This window comes from Castor canadensis, chromosome 10, assembly GCF_047511655.1.
Source record: "Castor canadensis chromosome 10, mCasCan1.hap1v2, whole genome shotgun sequence".
NCBI lineage: Eukaryota > Metazoa > Chordata > Mammalia > Rodentia > Castoridae > Castor > Castor canadensis.
In genome coordinates this window covers 65,232,135-65,257,326 of record NC_133395.1, presented here as the reverse complement: position 1 = coordinate 65,257,326, position 25,192 = coordinate 65,232,135, and the positions used below count along the sequence as shown (strand labels likewise).

Below are 25,192 nucleotides of genomic sequence, written 5' to 3'. Positions count from 1 at the left end.
AGGTAACCTTTTATGGTTATGGTACAGATTTCAATCTGAACAGTCATAATAGTTCTAAACTCACCACAAAAGATCTCAAACAAGGGTAGAAAAAAGTAAATCTTAAAAACAAATCTGTATCTTTAAGCAAGCATGATTATAAATAACTTATACCCTATTTTATGGGGAAATTGTAGGAACTGGTTTTAAAAGCACTAAAATTTTGCTCAGCTACAATACTATATCCATATCAAAGTGCCACCAAAAACTCTTCCAATTCCACTGGTGGTGTTTTGATATGGATATAGTATTGTAGCTGAGCAAATTCTCTTAAGATGAAACATATAACATTTAAACAAAGTAAAAGGTTCTGTATCACTGAGCTCATCTGATTATGGTAAAAAACAAGATTAAGCAAGATATATTCCTACTCAAGACTAAAAAGATTGAAAACTAGTGAGACCTAAATCCATTTACACCTTGAAAGACAATTAGGCAAACATAAATGAATATAAGGAAAAATTATTCTTTTTTTGAGAAAGTTAACCTGCCAAAAAAAAAAAAGGGAAAAATTTAAATTAAAAAAAAATACTGCTCTACCCCAATCACCAGCAGTATGCCAATTAACTCCATGATATTGATGAGGAGTTGCACTCTGTCCCAAGACAAGCACAGAGGGGAAGCAGGGGTGGAAAACATAATTTTAAGTTGTGCTTCTCTGCTCCTATTTGGTGGGTGTGAAGCTTAGAGGTGCTATCTGTACAAATCCACAACTGCAAGTACATGGGAAAGAGGTCATAGTTTCTTAGCCCTCTGCAGCAGGCAAGGAGGCCTTAATCTGATTCTCCCGCTCAAGATGTGGGCAGACTGCTGACATTTGGGAGAAGTAGGTCGGGGTATGCAAAGCTGGGAAAGAAGTGGGAAATACTCTGAACTCCTAAGAAGGAGTTTTTGGCCTGTATAGTCACTACCTATTCATTTGGCAGCCTCAGTCTTCAGGGACCTCATTCCAAGACTGGAGCAGAGCTATGCTCAAGGCCCCAAGGCTTCTTGGCCTCCTCTGTCAATTGGGTGTAAGGCTCATTCAGCTGCCCAGGCATCCTTGGCCCTTCTTGGACCACAAAAAAGGCTCTGGCTGGATTTGTGGTCACCCAGGGAGGCAGCCACAATGCCCACATCCTCATGCTACTGACTTGGGACAAAGATGTTCAAGTGCCAACCACTGTACTAGAGCAGAGTCTCTCTGCACAGCAGGATGGGGCTTAGCTCCCAGACAACCCTAAGATGTCTTTTCTCCTTCAAAGGAGATAGAAAACAGAAAAGGAGTGGACTGAAGATCTCACCTTCTAAAAAGAGATAGAAAAAAGTCAGAAAGAGGCCCAAGAGTTAGAGCTGAGAGAGCCACATTTCAAAATGCCCTCTGACCCTCAATTCGCCCAAGGATTGTAACACAGCTGCTATATGACAAGGCCTTCCAACAGAGTGCACCGCAAGAGCAGTCAGACATGCCCAAAAGGAGTTTCTGGTTGGATACTGGGCAGGTGTGTGGTCATGTGGTAGTGCAAGTCTCCTGTTTCCAAGTCTAACCACTTCTTTCCCACTGGCGATCTATTCCTAACTCCAAGCATACTATGAGGAAGGAATAGGGGGCTTGAACTCCATACAAGATCCTCCTTCTCATATTCTATTTCATTCCCAAGAGATTCCAAAAATTCTATGGAGAAGTCTATGTTTTCTCTCTCTCTCTCTCTCTCTCTCACACACACACACACACTCACACACTTTCACATGCACAGTCACAGCCTCATCTGTTGTGCCTACCAATACCAGCAACCCAAATTCTCAATTCTTCCTTTAAAGCAGCAACCTAACTGGGGTGGGCTGGAATACAGCCAAGCACTGTGACCCTGCACCCTGTAACACTGTCTACATGTTGGGATGGCTGGGCATTTGTGTAATATTCCATCATGACATTTTCGTTCTTTTAACACAACAGACACACAGATAAGCTCCAATGAATCCTCTGGAGTAGAGGAAGCTTGGCTCCTGTTCTTGTCACAATTAGTTAATGATAAAGGGGGAGGAAGCTCTTCCCAGAAAGCAGCTTCCTGGTTGCCTACACTGACAGGTGGGAGTGCAGTTCTATGATCCCCAAGATGATTCTGTCAAACCACTGGCAAGTACAGTTGCTGGGCACTTTTAACAAGACTGCAGAGACATAATAATGCAATCTTTGAAAAGGTTCACTAACTGAGGTGGGGTATACACTCACTACTAAGCCCTTAAAAAACAGAAGAAATAAAATAAAAAAGGAAGCCACAGCAATCCCTTACTTATCAAAACATCACACTGCATATTTTTCTAAGAGGACATTTCAGGTCGCTCTTTGAGTAACACAGTTGTCTACTAACTTTGCCAACAATTAAAAAAAATTTTTTTTTTTTGGACAGGAAAAGCTTTGCTGTCCAGGACTTGTTACATAAATTCCTGTTTTTCACACGGCCAGCAGGACATTAAAGAAGCTATGATTGCTAAGGGTAGCAGGGTTTGGAGAGGTGATTTGTGAAAATACATGCCACCATTACCAATGTTGTATCTGCACTTCTCTGCTGAGGCTAGACGAGAGCTGGTCATGTGTGGGTCTGCAACAGAGCAGCTGTGACTGCTGGGGCTCTTGAGGTTCCAACAACTACTCTATGAGGAAAGAGGCAGGGGGTGAGGACCAAAGCTCCTACCTACACTGTCAATCGCTTACCCAACTCCTGTGTTTCTGCATGATGCTATTAGAGAAAGAGCCAAGTCAGCCAATCTCCTGTCCACTAGCCACATTTCTCTGCAGACTGCAGGTTTTCTGCTGGCACTGAGCTGGTTTCTGGGCCCATTCATAAGTCTCTGCACACATCCCTGCTGCCACTTGTGTGCCTGGCCGTCCCAGGCAGTGCAGTGCATTCTCTGGAAGCCTAAACTAACAAGTTCCAGGTGGGGGATGGGTGCCCTGGACATGGACCTGGTGTATTATGTGTCTAACCTGCTCTGACGCTCTGCTTAAGTATTCTATTCTATATCCTTTATAGACTAGATTCCAAGCTCCTTAAGAGCAAGAAGACTTTCAAAAAAAATATTTTGGCAGTATTGGGTTTGAACTCAAGGCTTTGTGCTTAGTAGGTAGGCAGGTGTTCTACTGATTGAGTCATTCTTCCAGTCCTTAACTTGTTTTTAATTTCTAATCTCATATCCCCTAACAGATGTTCTACATACAAGATGTATTTAATGAAGTTTACTGGCATACAAAAAACATCACAAGGAAGATGTGATGTCTTACATACTACATACTTCTTATCCATCCATTCATGGACCAATTCATGACAATTCAAAATACATTGGAACCTATTTTGTGCTAGGAGCAGGAAAGGACACAAGAAAGAATTAACCACAGAGCCTGCCCTCCAGGCAGAAAACAAGTCTACCTAAACACACTCAAAAGAACAGCAAATGACACATAGGATTGTCCCTGAAAATACAGAACACGGTCATTTTATACCTGCCCTCCCCAGGATATTCTTACCCCACAGTCTAAAGCAACAATCACCAGCCACTTATGTGTAGCAGGAAATCTTTAATATTTTTACTTTAAGATTTTCATTTCAGTCTTTTAAAACTCATATTAAAGAATGTGTTAAATAATACATGTAATACATTTGTTGCATCAAAAAGGGTATGTGATTTTAAAAAAAATTAGAAACCACTAGTAGACTTCTAGGAGCCGAAAGCCTCAACGAAAATCAAGAGCACAGAACTAACTCTGAATCAAGTATAGAAAACTTTTTGTACCTCCCACTACCCCAACCATACCCCTAAGGGCTGAGTTGAAAAAATGAACTGATCCCAATGACAGCAGTCTGCCCCACCACTGAGAGCTAAGCTAGATCTGGTTCCTCACCATCCCTGTTCACACTGAGCTTCCCTGAATCCTGTCTTCTAACCTCAGCCTGTCTGGAGACCACCACCTATCAGCTGGGGTCTTCCCACTGTGGCTGGTTTCGCTTGGTGGGCCTAAGACACCTTAGATTTTTATGTTCAACCAAAAATACGATAAAACCAACTCTGGCTGAGTACATCCTGCTCAAGCAACTCTGGCCTTTCTATCTAACGCCTACCTTTTACTTCACAGTTTACTACTGTTACTTCATCTCATTCCATTCTTGGAACAGTCCTATGAAACAGGTGCTCTTAGCCCCATTTTAGAAATGAGGAAACTGAAGCATGAAAATTATTTTTCCAGTTAGAGCTCAAAGCATGGTTATATGATTCTACCTGCAACACTGCTGTTGGCTGATCAAACCACCTTTTTGGATCCACCATTGTTAAGGAGAATCAAAAGAACACACATAAGACTGAAGTTACATGTCTATACCTTGAAGGAGTAAAAAATAATTTTGTTTGCGAGTCTACAAAACTCATTTTCTAACTTAACGGGTAATAAATTTATACATGATTTGCTTTTATTCCAGTGAGTTCTTCTTTATGTCAGGAAACCATAGCAGCTGATGTGTGAATTTTAGATGCACACGTTGTCCCAGGGAAAGCCTGTTTATAAAGAGGCTATGCGGACTCACAAGGAGAATGGAAAGGTCCCCAGAGACCCCCAGCTGCCTGGAACTGCCACCACCCACATAAGGGAGTGGGCAACAGCCACCAGACCCAACAAAAAGAACTTCACACTAAGAGACTGGAATATGTAACTAAATGGAGTCATTCTAGGATCCTTTTAAAATGCTATACAAATGATTTTTTCCAAAGCATTTATCTAATTTCTACGAACTTTCTCATTGTGTGCAGACTCCCCGGGTGGCCTTGATTCCCTCCTCCTGCTTCTTCTCTTTTACACCACCTCTTCCTACACTTCCACAAGTGAAAACAAACACAGAGTTCCCATTATAGTTGCTAATAAAACTTTAAAAATTAATCTAGTCTGCTTACAAACAGGAGGAAAACATGTGACTTTCAGTCAATTTTTGTTTTCACAAGTAATGTCAATAGGCACATATTGTCAACAGACAGCATGTAATTTGACTTAAAGAGGTGTTAGAACAGAAGACCTGCTATGGACAGCTAATCTACATACATACTTATGACTGAGGTCCTTCCCTAAAGTTGAATTTATTTCCCAAAATCCATGCCTTGTGTGAATATCCTGCAGGCCACTATGTTTGCACTGAGGTCCTAGCATTTCTCTAGTGATTCTAGACCTGTGGACACAGACCAGTGGCCTCATAAACTGAAAACCACTTTGAAGGTCATCTGATCTAACACCCTTAAGCAAGGTCCTTTCCTAGCCAATCCAATATGGAGCTGTAGATTCTCAAACCACTACATATACATTTAACTCAAAACTGCTTTGTGACTCAAATCATGCTCCCCCCACAACAAAGGAACATATGACTACATTAAAGCAGCCTTCATTGAGCAAAGAATGCAGAGATTATGCTCTCGTGTAAAACAGTGCCAAAAAGACACAGGTAAGAACTCATGAGTGTCATGAGAAGCCATGTATGTGACAGATGCCTGTTGAGACAGGACCCAAGTTGCCAGCTGAGTAAGTCAGTCATCTCACGGCGCATCAGCTCTTACACCTGTAATCAGCCATGGACACATCAGAGGACTGTAAGGGTCTGGATGGTGTAGCATGCACAGAAAGGCTTTGTACATCATTAGGTTAATACAATGAACACTGGCTATTTTGTTATAGGAAGTAAAGTAATATATAAACAGGAATTTTTAAGCCATCATGAATGGTTCCAACTTGATTAAGTCATTCATCACAAACTTCCTGTTTAACAGGCTTCCCTAGGCTTATTTCCATGTCCTCACAGCTGAACTGTTAATCCTTCATTTACAGAAAAATTGTGTTTTCTCCCCCACGGGAAGATTTAAAGTTCTGAATATTTAGCATATTCTGTCAACTTTTTGGTGACCTACATCAGCACCAAGTATGTCCGTGAGGTTGTTCAAGGAGAGGGAGACACACTAGTGGACTAATGAGAGAACACATCTGGGATGGCCATTATGAGAATGATGCTCCTTCCCAAACACTAGCACCCTTGACCATTTACTTTATGAAAACAAATGCTAAAAGAGTCCCCTAGAGGGGGGAGGGACAGGAAGTTCAATAACATATATATTGTCGGACAAAATGTTTGGTAAGGAGATGAGTTGCAAGTGAATGAGTCCATGGTATAAAGAAACAAGATGGAAGATAGAGGTACCACTGACCTATAAAATTAGGAGGAAGCTCTGCAGTAGGCAGAGGATGCTCTGAGGCTTGCCAGAACCTTATTAGTCAAAGTCTATTACAGAAGAGCATTTCAGCCCTTAACATCTTATGTTTAGAATTTAAGAAAAACCTTCAGAATGAAACAGAAAACATACTAAGTGATACTAACTATTTCAAGTTTTTACTTCTCAGGAGGCAGTAATAAAAAGAAAAGTGCAGCCCTTTCTCTTTACAATAAAATTTAACTGTATCCCACAGGAAAGCCCTGTACCAAAGAAAGCTACAGTTTTGTGAAAGGACACAACACTTTATTTTCAGAATGTAAAAATGGAAATCTCCTCTATCATTCAACGTCATATGTTCTATGCACTATCAGAAATGAAGTACGCTAAAGACAAATCCCAAAACAACCCAGGTGAAGTTGAAATTGATGCAAAAACATTCCTCTCTATTCCAGATCACCGCGCCTTTTTATGGGGATGGGGGTGGGTGGGAGGTAGGACTGAGTTTGAATTCAGGGCTAAAGGCTTGCAAAGCAAGTGCTCTACTGCTTGAGCCACACCTCCAATCCATTTTGCTGTGGTTATTCTGGAGATGAGGATCTTGCAAACCCTCCCCAGTCTGTCCTCAAACCATATTCCTCCCAATCTCAGCTTCCCAAGAAGCTAGGATTATAGGTGTGAGCCACTGACACCCAGCTACCAGGCATTTTTCTTAATCACTGTCCTCCTATAATCTTCCTTTAAATTGCTGTTGCTTAAACAGACTGGAAAACAAGCCCCTTGACACTTCATAGGCTTGGCCTAACACTGCCACACAAGCCAGCAGGCCAACTTTCCATGAGTGTCATCAACCTTGGCTAATAAGGCTCCAGTGACAGTTACCCAGAGACTAAATTTCACTTATCTAAATAAAATCTTTTAAATGCCTTGATCTCTACTCCCTACTCCCTCCCTATTATTATTTTTTGAGGGATCTAGGGTCTACCAAGGATTTCAAAGTGCAGCTTGTTCTCCCGGGATTAATTCAGTTCCATGGAGCATGTAGGTATCTCCGGCAGCACTTTAACGCACTAAGTCACCTCCTCCTTGGGGAGGCACAGACGCCAGGTAGTGCCGAGTCCACAGCAGACAACCACGATTCCCTCACCCAATCCATCTGGTGATCTAAGAAGCCCCTCCTTTCTACAACTTCAATTTATTTAACTGCCCGGAATACAGACTCCTTTTGCTGCTCTTGCCAAATGGCTGTCTCAGATATATAGACCCTACCTAGGAAAATATTAAGAGGAAACTCATTTGTTGCTAAAGTGATTCTGCTGTTTCCTAATGAAAATCTTTGTCTATTTTACAGGCCATACCATTTTTCTAATTTGCAATGGTTGTATAAACACACAGCATTACAATGCAATTAACTACCTCATCTATTTGGCTACAACAAGAATAAGGCAAAACAAAATAAAACCCCAAAACAAATAGCACATTAGGATCTATTCTCTTCTGAACAACTTTAATTTGGCATAAAAGGAAGCACAGCATATCAATACTTAGAATAGTTTTAAAGTTCTCTAAATTTTGAAGGACTAAAATGAATTTTACAGTATTTTGTCAGAGTTATAGTGATGAGCCCATTCATCCTGTTCATGTTAGAGAAATGTGTTATTCACAGTGTGTGCCCTGAATTGTTCACAAAAGCCAATGAAAAATCTGATGGAAGGGGGTGGGGTGTGGCTCAAGTGGTAGAGCACCTGGCTAGTAAGCAAGGGGCCCTCAGTTCAAACTATAGTACCACAAAAAAAGAAAAAGAAAAAAAAAGCTTCGACTGTTTGAGTCCTCCTGCAGTTTTTATTCCACTTGTTTATTATAGTAGTTAATGGTACATTAACTGCTATAGTCCCTGAGTTCAAACTCCAATAATAACCAAAGAACCCAAAGAAACAAAAACCTGAAACTGACAGATTAAAATCTCTAGAACAATATTCCACTCATTTGATGTCTGTCTAGAATTGCTTTTTATCTTAAATATACTTATTGTCTGAAAAAGTCTAGGAAAGACTTACTCCATTGAACACAGTCTGTTTAAGAACTTCTAACTCTTAGCAAGTGGAATAAACTACACAGTCTAGGTGCATCTGGTTTTTTTTCCTATTTGGGGACCCAGATATAATAATACTCATTACAAAAAAAGCAGCAAACTGCTATAAAGTAGAACACTCTGAATTACACATTATTTGCAATGTAGGGTTTTCCTGTGAGGCTTATATAGAATCTTGACATCAGCTTGCCTATTTTTCTGGCAACAATGACTCATGACTGTTAAGTAGATACGTTTTTGTTTTTGTTTTGTGGGGGGATGCTGCTACTTTCCCCAAATAAAACTCATTGACTGACCTAACACTAGCACAACAATTTTGGGCCCAGGATTGTGCTAAAATAAAATACCCCCAATCATGGGACACTGAACCCAAGCCAGGGCTGTTCCTAGGCCTCCAACAGACATCAGGGATCCATACCAGTAAGTAGATGGCAATCCTACTCTGAGATCCAACAGGTCTGCAACAGTCCCACTCTCTACAACTCCTTCTGAATAGCGCAGAAAGACTAACAGCCTCCTCACAAACTGCTGCTCCCTCAGCACCAATAGAAACCCACGCCTCTTGGACTCCAAAAGACCTGCAAACAAGTGTTTTAAGTTTCTCAAAGGCGTACAGAAGCAAGGGCCCCCATAATGTGTCCACCCCAAAGCATGCCTCCCTACAAGCACAGACCTAGCTTTGCAAGACCTATTTTCTGCCCAAATGTAAGCACTCATGCTGTAAGCAGCATTTTCACCTCTGTTTGAAAGCTAAACTGAAGAAGAAAGTAGGATGTATAGCCTCAAGCTGGTCTCAGGTCAAGCAGAGAGAGCCCGGGAGAAGGTGCTTTGCCAAGACTATGCCTGAGCTAAGGGTACATAGAAGGCTCTAGGATGGCTGTGGGCCAGATTCAGATGATCTGAGACATCCCACTGTGAATTCTTTGGGTTCTAGAGATAAGGGAGCATGTCAGGTCGGACAAAAAGGATCTCTGAATCACCTGCAGGTCTCCACTTAAGAGGTTGGCAAAGCTTACCATTTGGGCAGTTTCCTTTTATCCAACTTTTTATTTTAACACTGCAGCTTGAACCCATGTCTTATTTTGGAAACATAAACAATATTACAGCATGAATTTAGAGTACAAGACTACTCTTATACATCTCCAAAGATAAAAACCTCACAGTTGCCTTTGCAAGTTATGCATATCATTTTTAAGAAGGTGTTGATCTCCTAAAATGCAATGACCACACATACTTGTTGGTTGGGGGACTAAGATCAGGAAGATCATGGTTGGAAGTCAGCCAACCATGCAAGACTGCATCTCCAAAATAATCAGCAAAAAAACCCAAAGAGAATTCTTTATAGTTAGCTCTACCTTAAAAACTTAGTGGATAAGGAAAGGGTAAGAAGGTGAATGTGGTGGAAATATTGTATACTCATAAATGAAACCTGTTGAAACTATTCCAGGAATGGGGTGGAGGGAGGATAAAGGAAAATGATGGAGGGGGTGAATTCAACTATGATATATTGTAAAACATTTGTAAATGTCACAATGTACCCCCAATACAACAATAACATGCTAATAAAAAAAAAAGCAGAAAACTATCAAAGGAAGAATGAATGAAAGAAAGGTTGAACAAACAATTTCTAGTGGAAAATGAGAAAGTTTCAGCCAATTCGAAAATTAGTGATGGTAAACTTTAAGCACCTCTTTGGAATTGCAATCCTCACTGTGTTCAGTATTATCACTTTGAATTTCCTCCAAAAGGAAACTGAAAAGCTACTACTGTGGCTGGAATCTTGCACATGGCACAATTTTTAAAAATCTTTTCTAAGCTATATTCAAGGATACTCTACACTACAATTATAGTTTTCCCCCACTGTATATGTATATGTGTGACTCATTATGCACACAAACATTCAGGGAGAGCTTCTCTTCACTTTCCTTGAAATTACACATTTGCCAGTATAGTTCAGTAGAAAGGGCCTGGACATCTGCGTCCCAGTTAGACCATTAACTGTGCATATGAGTCTGTATTATATGATGGCCTAATGCCTTAGTAGTACATAACCCAAAGGTGTATTATGAAGACTAAACGAGAACATGTTTGGAAAATACAAAGCATATTATAAATGTAAAAATACTAACAATTCAAGTATGTTAGAAACTCCAAGAAATTCATGACATTCTAAAACAAAATTCCTATGTTTTCTAGAGTTGTTCGCTCACAGTCACAGATATTTAAACTAGACATGACAGTAACAGCAATCTCCCAGATCCCTTCAACATTTCAGCTTCCTAGAAGATCACTTTTCTCCAAACACGTTTTCTGGTATTTCAATTTATTTTCTGTATTTATACTTTGGGGGGGTGGGTACTGGGGCTTGAACTCACGTTTGCTAGGCAGGCATTGTACCACTTGCGCCATGTCCCCCAACTCTATTTTCTGTATTTTTATTACTGAGAACAGTAATTTAGTCAAATTCTGTTAAGAGTATAATGGATGGTTCAGAATTGTTAGTGACTGAACAAAATTTAAAACATCATTCTTCAGTGGGACCCTCCCTATCTATACCCTACCCCAAAAGAGAGGTTTTGTTTTAATCACTTTAATAGCTATTATACATTTCTACTGGTTAATTTATGAAGACAGACACCAATATTTTAGATAACCATTTTTGTCCTCAAAGTAGTTATTAAATCAATATTTATCTTCTTTACAGGGTTTTCTAGGTTGGGTTATCACACTGGTTAATTACATATATACACACACACCTGATTATTCAGAAAGAGCATGTGGAGAACTTGGGCTGGAACAGAACATGTCTGGTTGGTCCTCTCCAAGCAGACTGCTCTCACAGGACCCTGACTAGGTCTTCCTTATTATTAGGAATTCAAATATAACATTTTACCTTCATTTTTATCATCCAGAAATCTATCCAAAGTTAATCAAGAACATGGGCAGAGCCTAACTGAAGTGGGTCAAATTAAGTTATTTCAATCCACTGAGCATTTTGGAAATTAATTTATCTTCATCCAAGTTTCAATAACATACATTATGATTTGAAGATATTGATAAATTTATACTGATCAATGCAATGTCATTCAACAGGTATTTACTGAGCCCCTACTATATACCAGGCACTGTGGAAACAGCAGAGGCATGAGGCCTGCTCCACATCCACAGTCTTACTAAACATTGGAAGGCTGGCAACACAAAAACATCAGGTGGAGGATACTCTAAGACAAGACTCTGAACTGGAAGTGGGACACAAAGGAAAGGCAGGATTTATCTTGCTGGGTAAAAGGTGAAGGGGAATTGTGACGTGGGAGCAGAAAATGAATCAAAATTGATGAGCATATTAGGTAGTACTCAAGAATATGTGTTCTATCAACACACAGACCTAGATTTCAATATGGTCAGTCACCACCATGTATGTCTGAGTGATCCTGGATGTCTAACTTGAGATCTTTGAGTCTTGGTTCCAAATTACTAACAGTATTCAATGAATTAAATGCTCAGTGTATATAAAATGCCCAGTGAGTATTAGTTATTAGCATCTATGAGGAGAAAATGCTTTAAAAAAACACTAGCAAGGCATATTTGGTGATGACAGAAGAAGTTAATATGGCTATATCTCAGTTCAGTCACAGGGGAGGAAAGAGAAGACAGGAGAAAGGAGGGAAGTGTGGGGAGAGGACGGGGGAGGGAAATAGGGGGAGATGGGGAGATAGAGAGAGACTGAGACTTAAAACATAAGCTGGAACATGTATTTCACCCTATGTTCACCACACAGAAGAGCAAGGGAAATAGCACGGAATAAGCTAGAACACAGAACCTAGAACAAAGCATCAAAAATATCTTCCCACCCTGATGATGACAGAGGAGAGTTATGGCTCTGCTTGGAGCATGGGAAGATATTTTTGATAAGTAAAAGCATGGGCTATGGTTTGGATGTGGTTTGTTCCCCCAAAGCTTCATGTGCTGGAAGCTTGGTCCCCAATGTATTGGTATTGAAAAATGGGACCATTTCAGAAATGATCTTCAATACCATGGTAAACAGATTAATGCTGGTCTCATAGGAATGGATTAGCTCTCCAGAGAAATGGAACTGTTATAAAAGAAAAAGTCTGGGTCCGTGTCTCTTGCTTCCACTCTTGCCATATGACCTTTTCCAAATCCCACCCCTCTCACCACTCTTGCAGGCATTCCTATCACGTGATGCTACCCATGTTGTGTAGCAGCATCCACCATGTTGCCAAAAACTGGTACCATGAAATTTGGAATTTCTAGCTACCAGAATAGTAAGCCTTTTTTCTTAATACCTTGCATAGTCTCAACTATTTCATTTTAGCAACACAAAATAGACTGCTATCTTTTTTGTCTGGATGGTACTTCCCCCATCCAGAAGGCATCACCAGTTCCTTTCTTAACATAATGCTGCCACAGCTTAAGTAGCAAGTGGAATTCTAGACACAAGTGTCACCCTTAGGACTTCCTAACTCTGAAAATGATGTGGCTTCATAGTATGCAGCTGTTTGTCATTTATGATTTATATGATGCTTGGCTGTTTTGAAACTCATGGCCTTATCTCTGATTTTTTTCACAGTCAGGAGGGCAAATAGTGGGGGGCAGGATCGTTTGTTTTGAAAACTTATTTAAGAGTCTCCCTCCCCATGAAGTCCACTGTGTTTTCACACATTTTATTCATCATTCTCAACATTTGGCATACCAATTCGGTTCTTACGTTTTGATAGTTTATTTTTGTTTCTTGAGATCATTGTCTAGGCTTGACCATAACATCTTTCAGGTTGTTTTGAACAGCAAAAAGGAAATTAAAGGAAACAATACCCTACAATGAAACCATGACTTATTCAATATAAACATGCATAAAGTGACAACAAATTACTCATGACTTAGTCAATACTCTGAGAGGTGTGTTAAGAGGATCCAGGGCCAAGACTGACCCATGGCTGGCCTGCAGAGGTAAGAGGATAAACTACCCCATAATCTCCCACCAGACCCCATCCTTGTGAAAAGCACTATAGAGACACATACACACACCCACCCTAAATTCTGGAGAAGATTTTAAAGGTGGGTTCCCTCCCCATCAGAATTCAATTATAAAAACAGATGATCATGGTGATAAACCTTACCATCTGCAGATTCCATCCACCTTTCCTCTTCCACCACCAGAGGCTCTGGCCTCTGACTGCTTTTATTTCTTCCCATTACAAAATAAGTTATTGCTATGCAACTTCTAATCTCACCTAAAGTCAAAGTTACTATCAAACAAACGCATCAACAGATAGCTCAAATATTTTACAAAACAGTCTAATACTTTATTCAATCACTTCATGAGAGATGGTTGAGGAATATTTGCTGAAAGAAATACCACACCTTAGGTTATTAACTGTTCCCACCTATTTCACAGCACTTCTTCCAGGCAACCCTCCTAACTAGCATAAGTTTATTCTCCTCACCAAACCAAACAATTCGCCTCAGTTAATTTAGAGTTTCTTTCTCTTGGATTTAAAAATACTGTAGGTGAATTTTTGATCTACACTCAATAACTCAATAACTCAAAAACATGGAATAACTCTGTTTGGATGAGAAGCAGGTGTAGCTCCTGGCCAGGGTGGGGGAATGGAGGTGGGGGGGGGCGGCTGATCAAGTGTGACATCCATGATCAGTTCTAAGATGCTGGATTTGCTACCTCAGTTTAAGAGTTCTATCATTTCTGCCTGGTTGGAACAAAGTTACTTCAAAACAAGAATTTTGTTAAGTTTTACTTCTTCAGAAAGGAAGTAGGAGAGCTAATTCATGACGTAAGTGTGAAGTCTGCCACTGGCACCTGTACCATTTGCCCTCCTAGTCCTTATACCTCCATTAAGTGACAATCTAGTAAGACCAACAATTTCAAGTAAAGGTGAATATTAAACATTTTTTAAAGGGCAGTGGAAGCAGGGTTGATGCAGAAATCCTCACAAGGAATACACCTCAGCAAACACCACACTAAAAGGACAAAATTCATCCTTGTGTTCTGGGACCAGATATCCTAAGTCCATCCATAAGTGCCATTACTTACTATAGCCTAACACAGCTGACAAATGGTCTTAGAATGTTGGCCATACAGACTGACCATATAGACTGAGGACTTTGGTACGTTCTGGCTAAAAACCTCCTCAGTATGACATACGAGGGGCATGATGCTATACAGTGACATGATGACAAATATTCCTTCTGTAACTGCCCATCCAACCCCACCCTACAGGCTAGTCTCAATTGCCAAAGCATCTCCCACCACTACCCATGTAAGACACCCCCCTAGACCTCTCTGCTGCAGGTACCCCAAATAACACATTTTCCTCTAACCACTCAGATCTCCTCTAGCATCTCCAGGTAATTGTAAGACAAAGCAACACATTATGGCCTAGCTCAGCTTTCTTCAACATGTGCTCCATAAAATAATGGTTCCTTTTGGGATAAAAGGAATCCATCAAGGAAACACATTCAAGGTATAGACTTAAACAGGATTTCTAACTGCGGGTTTTTATGAAAGTCTTTAATATATTAATTTTGTGTTAATACATACAAAAAAAGTAAAGACAACAAAACAAAGTAAAATCCTCCCTTAGCTTGAAGACTTTTTGCTTTGCAGGGATAATCTGCATAAGCACATGCTGGTGCAGAAGTGTGCACACAATCAAATACACACACAGAGCATGATGCACTTCTTGACATTCCTTGACATGCTATATTATGAAACCAGTGTTTAGTGCATACACTTTGGAAAATGCTGGTTGACTAGCAAGATAATAGTCAAGGGGTAGAAGAGCTAATCCTGACTTTATTCTCATTCTGTATGATTTTGGACAAACTTTGCATCTTACATGTCTTGACTTTATCTCTAAAAATGAAAAATGCCTCACAGAGGAGTTGTAATATACAACTTAAAAGTCATAAGGTACTACATATTTGTAAGATATGTGAGTATGCTCAGGGTACAGGGTCCTTTAACTGAAAGCCCCAGAGCTACTCAAGCTTCCTGCCAAAGAACACGCCTGTCCTGGGTGCCTGAGAAAGCCCAGAGAATTCTGAAGGTCTTAATGGTAGCGATGATACAATGGTGCCTCTTGTGTTTTGAAGGATGGCTCCATGCCAGGTCACACCACTCCAGTATTACACAGGACACAGAGTCAAGCTCTCCTCCCCAAGTTCAAAACACTAATAGTCAATATCTTCAACAATACCCAATACAGAGTTATGAGGGGAGAATGGACCAACCCTCTTCTAGCTCCCTTAAATGCTCCTGTGAAAGAAAGAAAGGCAAGCCAGATAAAGGAAGAAACAAGAAAAGACATGGAAGAAAGGAGAGTTTAAGACTGATTTGCTGAGAAGATACCCGAGTGAGAAAAAAGAATCCTGAGACTTTTCCAGGACAACACACACACACACCTCCTCTCATTAAGAACTGTGAGAGATGAGCGACAGCCTCTGGGGTCATGGGGATTGACCCTAAAGGACAAGAGACCTAAACACAGGCTTTTCTTACGTAGTATACAAGGAGCAGAATGATAACAGAATCCAACGGCAAAAACATCGCCTGGGATTGGAAGGTATCTATACAGTAGACAATGGACATCAGTCTTGTCACCTGCTGAAACCTGCATACCAGGTGAAACTAAAATAAATGATGTTATTGTTACCAATTATACAATCTCTACATGATCAATTATTTACTTTACAGGCCCATCTTGATGGGTACAATGAAGAAGCAGAGGTGGTAAATGTAGTGAGAGTTTTTGTTTTGTAGTACCCTTGCCACACTTTGTCTGCTTTGCTGCTGTGACAGAAAATAGATGTACATCTTTTATAGGTAGAATAAAGTGACACTGAAGCCACAAACAAAAAATCTGTACATTTTCCTTTTTCATTGGGAAATAAAAACAAAAGTTCCTACCAACTTGGAACACATCCGAGAGATATATATGGATGGATAGAGACATGTGTACATGTATACTTACGTAACCAGGTAAGAAGCTGCATTGTGCAACTATTTCCTAAGATTTTTATTTTTCCAACAAACAAGAGATCTTTCCTTAAGCAGGACTAAGAAAAAACAAAAATTTCAATAGTTGTACACAGACTTGCATAGTAGTGAGGAACATGGGTTTGCCCAATAAACCTGAACGCTAGACCCAACTGACTCACTTTACCTCATTAAGCTTCAACCTTCCTATCTGCAAAATGGAGATGACAGTTGCCATCACAAAGGGTTTCTGTAAGGATTAAAATGAGATGATCATACAAAGCACTTAAAAATACTGGACAGTACTGATACAAAATTCCAAGCCAAGTATAGCCCATCTCCAGGAAAGGCAAACTTTCTCTGAACTCTTGTCATCTCCCTGCACATATAAGAGAACACAATATTGGTGTACTCTTCAAGCAAAACACATGCAGAACACATACTCAATGTTTATGCAACCATCATTAGCAGTAGAAATAAAAGACTTGTCATTTGCAGGTGAAAGTCATGCTGGGCACACTCAAGCAAAATAAGTGTGGAAGCCCTGACTTCTCATGGCCAGAAGCTCAAAGACATGTCAGAATAAGGTGAGGCTCCAAGAATGTCTCCAGAGCACCTCTCAGCACTCACATGATTCATACTTGGTACTTTGGCTAAAACACACTGGCCTTCTTGCATTATGGCCAGGGTGCCAACATTTTTAATGCCACTAGAAGAGAAGAGTTAAATTTAAAAGAAAAAAGCACACAGAAAACCAAACGCTTGGCACTTTCTTGCATTCTTCAAGAATGCAAAGGGGCTTTCGGTTATTCCAGGTCATAACAGGCATGCAAGAGCAGCTTGGAGCATCACTGGAAATCATGGCAGGTTTGTGGTCCCCTTCCTTTCTTTTCTGGATAAAGCCTGAGGAGACACTATTTGAAAGCCAAACAGTAAACACAAACAGTGCCACAACAGCCTTCCACTCATTTGACGAAACACATGACTGCACCCTGAAAAGACATGAGAACATGCAGAGGACTGTCCTCAAACAGTACGAATCTATGTTTAAATCGGGAACCCAGCTGCTGCTTGATCAGTCATCCTTTATCATCAACAGAACTTTAATTAGCCCCCATCTGCTTCCTGTTTTATGCCACATCTTAACTTTCACCTGTTTGGACTGAACTGCAGCAACTATACCCACACTAAATAGAAACAATTAACTTTTCTTGCAACATGCAATTAATTCTCATTAAGTAAATATTGGGCTACTTGAAATAATGCATAATCCCAACCAATAATTTACTCATAAATGACAATGCTTTATATTAGAATTTCAACGGAAACTCTCTCCCACCCAGTCCTCGCATTTTTTTTCCCCTCCCTTTAAAGTTTTCAAACTGTCTGGCTTCAATTTCCTGATTTTACTATTAAGTTATGAGGCCGTGTCAGGTCATGCAACAACCATGAGTAAATCTCAAAAACATAACCCTGACTTTTTAAAGAAAATCAAGTTGCAGAATGATATTCACATTAAATAATATCATTTGTGTAAAGTTTTCTTTAAGGGAATCTTACACAAAGTTTATGGACCCACATCAGCCTAGGCTTCTGGAAGGAAAGGCCACCCTCAGGACACCAACTCTGGAATTAGTAGCTGGGGAGGCAGGAAAGCTATTTATAGTAAGATGGGTGGTATTTGTCAAAATTGAGAGATAGAAAACGGGTACTAATTGTATTAGCTTCTGATCCTTTCTGGATGTTTGGAATATTTCGTAAGGTTGTCAACAAGGGAAGAACACAAGCTGGCTCCCTTTACTAGGTACATGTCTTATAGCTGGGGTAACACTGTATATGGCTTTAAAAATGTTCCCCAAATGATTCTAATGCTACCTCCAAAACTTTTCATTGAGAAAGACTGGCCAACAATTCACAACCTCTGAGGTAGAGACCCTGCTTGCTCATCTTGAAATTGTCTGTACTAACCTACCTACTCAGTATCTGAGATGTAAATATTATTTAAATGAACCAAAAGATCAGAAGAGGATTTTATTCTGCTTGTGGGGATGGAGCACAAACCCAGGTCCTCACACATGCTAGGTAAGAACTCTGTCACTAAGCTATACCCCAGCCATAAAAGGATTGTTCCTACTGCTATTAAGGAGCTCAATAACCAAACACATCAAGTTAATTTCCCTTTCTGGAAGCTGAATAAATGAGTGGCTACCACTCCAGGCTAATGAGCTGAAATGTTCTAGAATGCTTATATTAGGAATCATATATTAGGATTAATAGGTGCAAGTAGGACCCAGGAATCTGCATTAAAATAGATTTGGGAACACTTGGGCTGCTTCACGTCCAAGATTCTTTTCAGTTTTTCTGAGAAAAGGCATGCTATTAATACCACTCTTGGGGATATACCCAAAGGAATGAGACACAGGTTACTCCAAAGGCACCTGCACACCCATGTTTTTTGCAGCACTATTCACAATAGCCAAGTTATGGAAACAGCCAAGATGCCCCACTATTGAAGAATGGATTAAGAAAATGTGGTATTTATACACAATGGACTATTACTCAACCATGAAGAAGCATGAAACCTTATCATTTGCAGGTAAATGGATGGAACTGGAGAACATCATCCCGAGCGAGGTTAGCCAGGCCCAGAAGACCAAAAATCGTATATTCTCCCTCATATGTGGACATTAGATCAAGGGCAAACACAACAAGGGGATTGGACTTTTATGAGACGAGCACACAAGGGAGGTATAAGGATAGGCAAGAAACCCAAAAAAAACCAAGATAGCATTTGATGTCCTCAATGCAGAGAAACTAATGCAGAAACTTTAAAGCGACAGAGGCCAATAGGAGAAGGGAACCAGGAATTAGAGAAAAGGTTAGTTCGAGAAGAATTAATTTAGAATGTAACACATATGTACAGGAAAGCAATGCGAGTAAACTCCCTGTATAGCTATCCTTATCTCAACTAGCAAAAACCCTTGGTCCTTCCTATTATTGCTTATACTCTCTCTTCAACAAAATTAGAGATAAGGGCAAAATAGTTTCTGCCTGGTAGCAAGGGGGTGGGGGAAAGGGGGGAGAAATGACCCAAACATTGTATACACATATGAATAAAAGAAATTTAAAAAAAGGGCATGCTATTCCATACAGATTCTGCTTTGAAAGGAAGAGGGTGAAATTCCAGAATATTCCTAACTAGTAACTCATGTGGTAGTCAAGTCTGAGAAACCCAAGGTTAGTGGTTATTAACATCAAATAAAACTAGTTAGAATTTTATTCTAATGAGGTTCATTAGAATTCATTAGATGCTTAGAAGAGAATATCTTCAAAATATAACTATAAGGTTATGGATAAAAGCCAGCTAGTTCTGGGGCCAATTTTTAAGTCATCATTGTTTTTCAGAGAAGAACAGAAGGGGCATTAGTGAATGAGGAATGTCAACCTCACCTTTCAATTTCCTGGAATTTTCCTCCCCCGCTTTCCCTTTAATTCTCTGTGTTTCCTTGAACACACACATTGCTAGTTGGTAGCTTCGAAACAGTTGTGGAAAGCCAGAGCCTTGGTGGCAGGAACACTATTCCAGAGGACAGCCCTATGCCAGCTGGATTACACTTGCTTCAGCTTTGCACTGACATCGCCTAGAATTCCTTATAGTTCTAACAACCCATGTGACTTCAAATAGAAGCAGAATTCACATTTATCTGTGCCAAAGAAATGAAAAGTGGACTGCGATGGGAGCTTCTGCAGAGAGCTGCCTGCAGGTCAGGTGAGCCTGAGGAAAGGAGCAGAAAACCTCATCCAGGAAAGTATCCCAACCCAAAAATGCATGCATTCAATGACTGACTACAAAACCTAACTGCCAAACTACATACTACTTGAGAAAGACACTGTCTTTGAGGGTTATTTATTTTAGGACATACTTGTAACTACTCCCATGTTTCAGACCAACCTGCTCCATCTAAATTCTTTGTTGTGTCTTCCAGTGGACTGTGGGCCAATCTTGGACTGTGGGCCAATCTTTCACATAGGGCTGAAGCTTCCTCTTCCCTACTTTTAGGGCTATTGCCAGGATAGGAAAATTGGGAAAGAATGCCAGAAAACCCTCAAGCTAAACGTCTAGATCACAGTCCATAAAAATGAAATCAATTTAAAGAGTTGGGCGTGTGATTTTTTTTACATAAATAAAATAAAGCAAGCATATCTCACATAAATGGGTGAGTACAGTACAATTTTGTAAAACACTGGTATCGTATGTGTGCACACGTACACTGAGTCATACTGGAAAGCAGATTTCTCACTATGCATCAGGCTGGGAAGAAAATGAGAAAGCCCCAGAAACAGAAGGAAACATACGATTTCCTACAGGATATGCTTTCTCTCTAAGAAAGGCTTAATGATAAAGGCTCAACATAGGCACAACCTCATCCCCAAGGCTTCTGGAGAGAGCCCAGTACCTTTGGGAGTACCTACTCTGCACAGATCACTCTGAACCCTCTGCCAATATGCCTGGTAGCCTCTGAGAAAGATGTAACTCTCATAGTCTGGGACAGGGAAGGGTACTGAGTGGGAAACAGCTGTGTAGCACCACATTTGACAGTTTTTGCAACCAAGTGCTAGGGTTCAAATATGGCTACATCTCCCTAACTCATGCAGGAGTTTAATTGCCAGTCTTACGTTAATGCAATCAAATTAGAGTATTGAGGGGTGGGGCCTTTGGAAAGTGATTAGATCACTGGTTTAGTGACCTCATGACTGATTTCTGGTAGTTTTATAAGGGGACGAATACAACCACACAGATATAAACACATGTTCCCCCATGATGCAACGCAGCCATGGTGGAACCCCCATCCCTCACTTGCAGAGCCAGTTTACAATTTCAGCCTCTCAAACTGTGTGCTAAATAAACCTACTTTCTTCATAAAATAGCTTCTGTAATAAAATGCTGACTCATACACGAAATAACTTGTTTGCTTATCAACAAAATTAACATGGCATACCAACCTCCATAGTGTACAATTTAAAAAAAATACTATGCAAGCCTTTCATCTGGACAAAGACTATCTTTCCTTTTGGTGGGTACAGAAGTTACTGCACAGATTCAGCACAAGGGAACCAGGGCCCAGGCAAGCAGGAAAAAAGACTGAATTTATATTATGTTTACAGCTAAGCAGAGGAGACACATTGGACAATCCTCTACTGGAAACACTGCTGAAGTGTTTTTAAACTGAAGATTATACCACCACTTAAGATATTTTCTTCTCTGCTATTTTGCTCAGTATATTACAAAACTGCATCTAGGACTGAAATAGCAGATTGCCTCAAGAGCAAATGACAATATTTGTACCAGAAATGTTGGCAACCAGCGGCACAGATGGGTTCCTGCACAGCAGTCTTCAAATTGGGGCTCCAAGAATAACTCCACCCACTGCACCAATGTTAAATTGCTGAATCCAAAGACAGGAGGGCTCATTATTCCATATTTCCCCCCACCACCTTCTTCCCAAAGGCACGTGTGCCTGCCTGACCTCCTCTGCCTGGGAAAGGCTCAAAACGAAGAAGAAAACAGGAGCAGAAGACACCACAGGCATCAACAGATTATCCACAGGAGGAAGGAACACACAGTGGAGACCAATAGTCCAAATAAGCCAAACAGGTATTAGAGTTTAAATTCTCCCCCTTTAAATAAATTTAAAGTTATCCAAATTTCATTCATGACTCTCCAAGGCTGGGTACCCCTTGGCTGAGGAGTAAAATAAAAAGTCAGTTTTACTAAGAGAGACTCCAGAATAGAGAGAAGCTGGTATTAGCCATGATGTCCACTAGAAGTCCTCTGTCCCTAGACAAAAACTGCACCTCCTTCAAGTGGTTGGAGAAAATAGCCACCTTTCAATGAAGGAGCACCACGTGAGGTGCTTCCAAGTCACTCAACTGAAATGCACCATTCCTTGGTAATTCCTACCAAATGGTCTGGAAAGGCAAATAGAGCACAAGTCTTTACTTAAGAAGACATCAGTTATGAAACACATTCAATTAAAGTGGCATCTCTCAAATTCACAATATCTCTCCCCTCAGGGTTTGCACAGGTGATGGAAACTCTAGGCTGACTTCCTAGGGTAAATATGGGGTCTTCCATAGGAAAGAGAACCAAGGTACTAACTGTTTCAGGATAGAGAGGGATGCTGTTCAAATCATACTCCAATTACGTAACACAGAATACAAAAGTACTGTGTTAGGCTCCGTAGCCCCACATCTGGTGCAGGATGAGACTCTGGATAGCAAAGGTTAAACTTAACTGACAAAGGTTAAGGATTTGGGCAAACAGGATCCTCCATTTAAATAAATGTGCATTTAATTTAAAGAAATTGAGCTCATTTGTCTATTTCCTCTCCAAATGATCAGGACAGACTCCTCAGACAGACTGGATAAAATTCCCTGAACTGCATGTCCAGAAAGCCTGGGTGTATGTGCAGAATGGACCTACCTGCTTTCATTAGCAAGCCCCAATTTCCTCTGACTCCGAATACACCAAGTGACATCCCAAGTAAAACAAAATTTCAGCCTATCTTTTCCTTCTCCATGGAGTAGACAAAAAAAAAGTGAAAATGAGAGGAGGGTGGCTAAATCCTTCCACAATCACTACTAACCCAAACCATACCAATGCTCACAGAATCCCAACAACCAGGAAAAAATATTGTAAGTCTCTAAGACACATCTTCACTTCCTTATATAACACATACTAAGATTTGGGAGGGAGGGAAATTTATTCTGAGCCAAAGTCACCCTAAAATGACCCCATTTGAAAGGATTAGGAAGCAGTATAATTTCCCATTTATCCATATCTCATCTTCTCAACTCACACTAGCAAAAGATCCTAATCTAATTAAAATAATCCTCAAATCTTCTCTGAAGAATTTGGAGTAAGTAAATATGAAGCTTTTCTTGGGAGAACAAAGAGCATGCCCCTCACCAAGTCAACAAAAACTGGAGTCAAAAACACAAACAACTTAAAAGCACTGCAGATGTTCATTGTCCATAAGACAGTCAAGGTAGATCATTGAGAAATTGCTGTAAAAGGTACTACTGACAAGAGCCGTGACTCAGAAACAATCGTGCCCATTAACTGCTAAATGGATACGAAAAATGTCACATGTACACACAATGGAATATTATTTAGCCATAAAAAGGACAGTATCCTGTGGTTTGCAACATCATGAGTGGAACTGGAGGACATTATATTAAGTGAAATACATCACCCAAACTTACTCATGTGGAATCCAAAAAACTTCATCTTAGAGACTAGTGGCTACCAGAGGCCTGGGAGAGTAGAGGAGGGGATGTTGGTCAAAGGGTAACTAAGTTACAATTAGAAGAAATAAATTCTGGTGTTCAATCACATGGTAGGTTTCCTATAAAGATAATTTGCTGTGCATTCAAAAAAGCTAGAAGAAGCCGGGCGCTGGTGGCTCATGCCTATAATCCTAGCTACTCAGGAGGCAGAGATCAGCAGGATCATGGTTTGAAGCCAACCCAGGCAAACACTTTGAGACCCTATCTTAAAAAAAAAAAAAAAATTAATAATAATAAAAGGGCTGGTGGAGTGGCTCAAGGTGTAGGCCCTGACTTCAAGCCCAGTACCACAAAAAAACAAAAAAAAGTAAACATGTTTATCCTGATTGGACCATTACACAGTGTGTACAAGTATGGAAACATCACACTATATCTCACAAATATGTATACTTTTTATGTATCAATTAAAATTTTAAAAGGAATGACTGTAAGAATATACATTAAAAGAAAATTCAGTATTTCTTTTATTCTCATAAATAGTTCAATACAACTCTTGCCAATCTAAAACAAGAAACTGGCACAAAATTTACATTTTTCTCCCTAAAGGAGGCCTTCCTCACCAACAAGACACAGAATTAAAATAAACAGTACATATTATTTTTAGAAATAATTTTTGTTTCAATTCTGATATATTAAAATTCAAAACTTCCTAATAATAGACAAAGTATTTAAGTGTCACTAAAACAGGAAGTTACTGTACAATAAAATCTACTATTTCAGAGTAAAATTCAAAAGATCTGTGTTGTAAAATATTTGGTCTTTGTTATTTTCTCAGCATTCAATTTGTAAAGAGGAAACATGTTCTAGTTTGGTTAATTAACCAGTAACATAAGTCAAATAATGAATGCTGCTGCCTCCTAAATAAATCAGAATAGATTAACAGAATCCTTCAGAACAAATTTCAAAGCCACCACAGCCAGCCTTTCGGAAGGTTAAGAAACAGGAAACGGGCATGTCAACAGCAGAGCAGCTTTCAGGAGACCTGCTGCTCTGGGCTGGCATGAGTTGGGACAGGAAGAGCTGTGAGGCCTCTGAGGCTGGCCACTTGAGCATGACTGGACAGGAACAGAAGCAACAGATGTGTAAGGAGCACTTGCAACAACAGTGTGAGGGACAAATTCTAGTGTAGGAATGCCCTGAGTTACCAAGGCCTTGCTCTTTTGCCAAAAGTACAATCAAAAACAAAGTTTTGCTCAAAGTCCACAAGTTTGCTGCATGGCAGCCCCTCTCCTATCTCTCCCTTCTGTATAGGGGCTCTACCAACTCCTCTCAGTAACAAGAGTCTTATTTTACAACCCTGAGAGCAAGTCTTAACTTAACAGATTTAAAATATCATTTCTGTCCAAAAATGACTACTCCAGGATACTGACAAAGATCAGTTTTGCTACTCAGATAAACAAAATACCTATTTCTACAAAACAAGGAATTGGGTTAGACTACTAACATCTAATAACATCTAAAACCAAAATGCAAAGAAAAAA

General features: G+C 40.0%; 1 protein-coding gene across 1 annotated transcript in view; it reads right to left on the bottom strand.

Moving 5' to 3' along the window:
• Positions 1 to 25,192, bottom strand: part of Foxo1 (forkhead box O1) — a 91,509-nt gene that overhangs the window by 5,142 nt on the left and 61,175 nt on the right. The gene's annotated exons all lie outside the window — the stretch shown is intronic.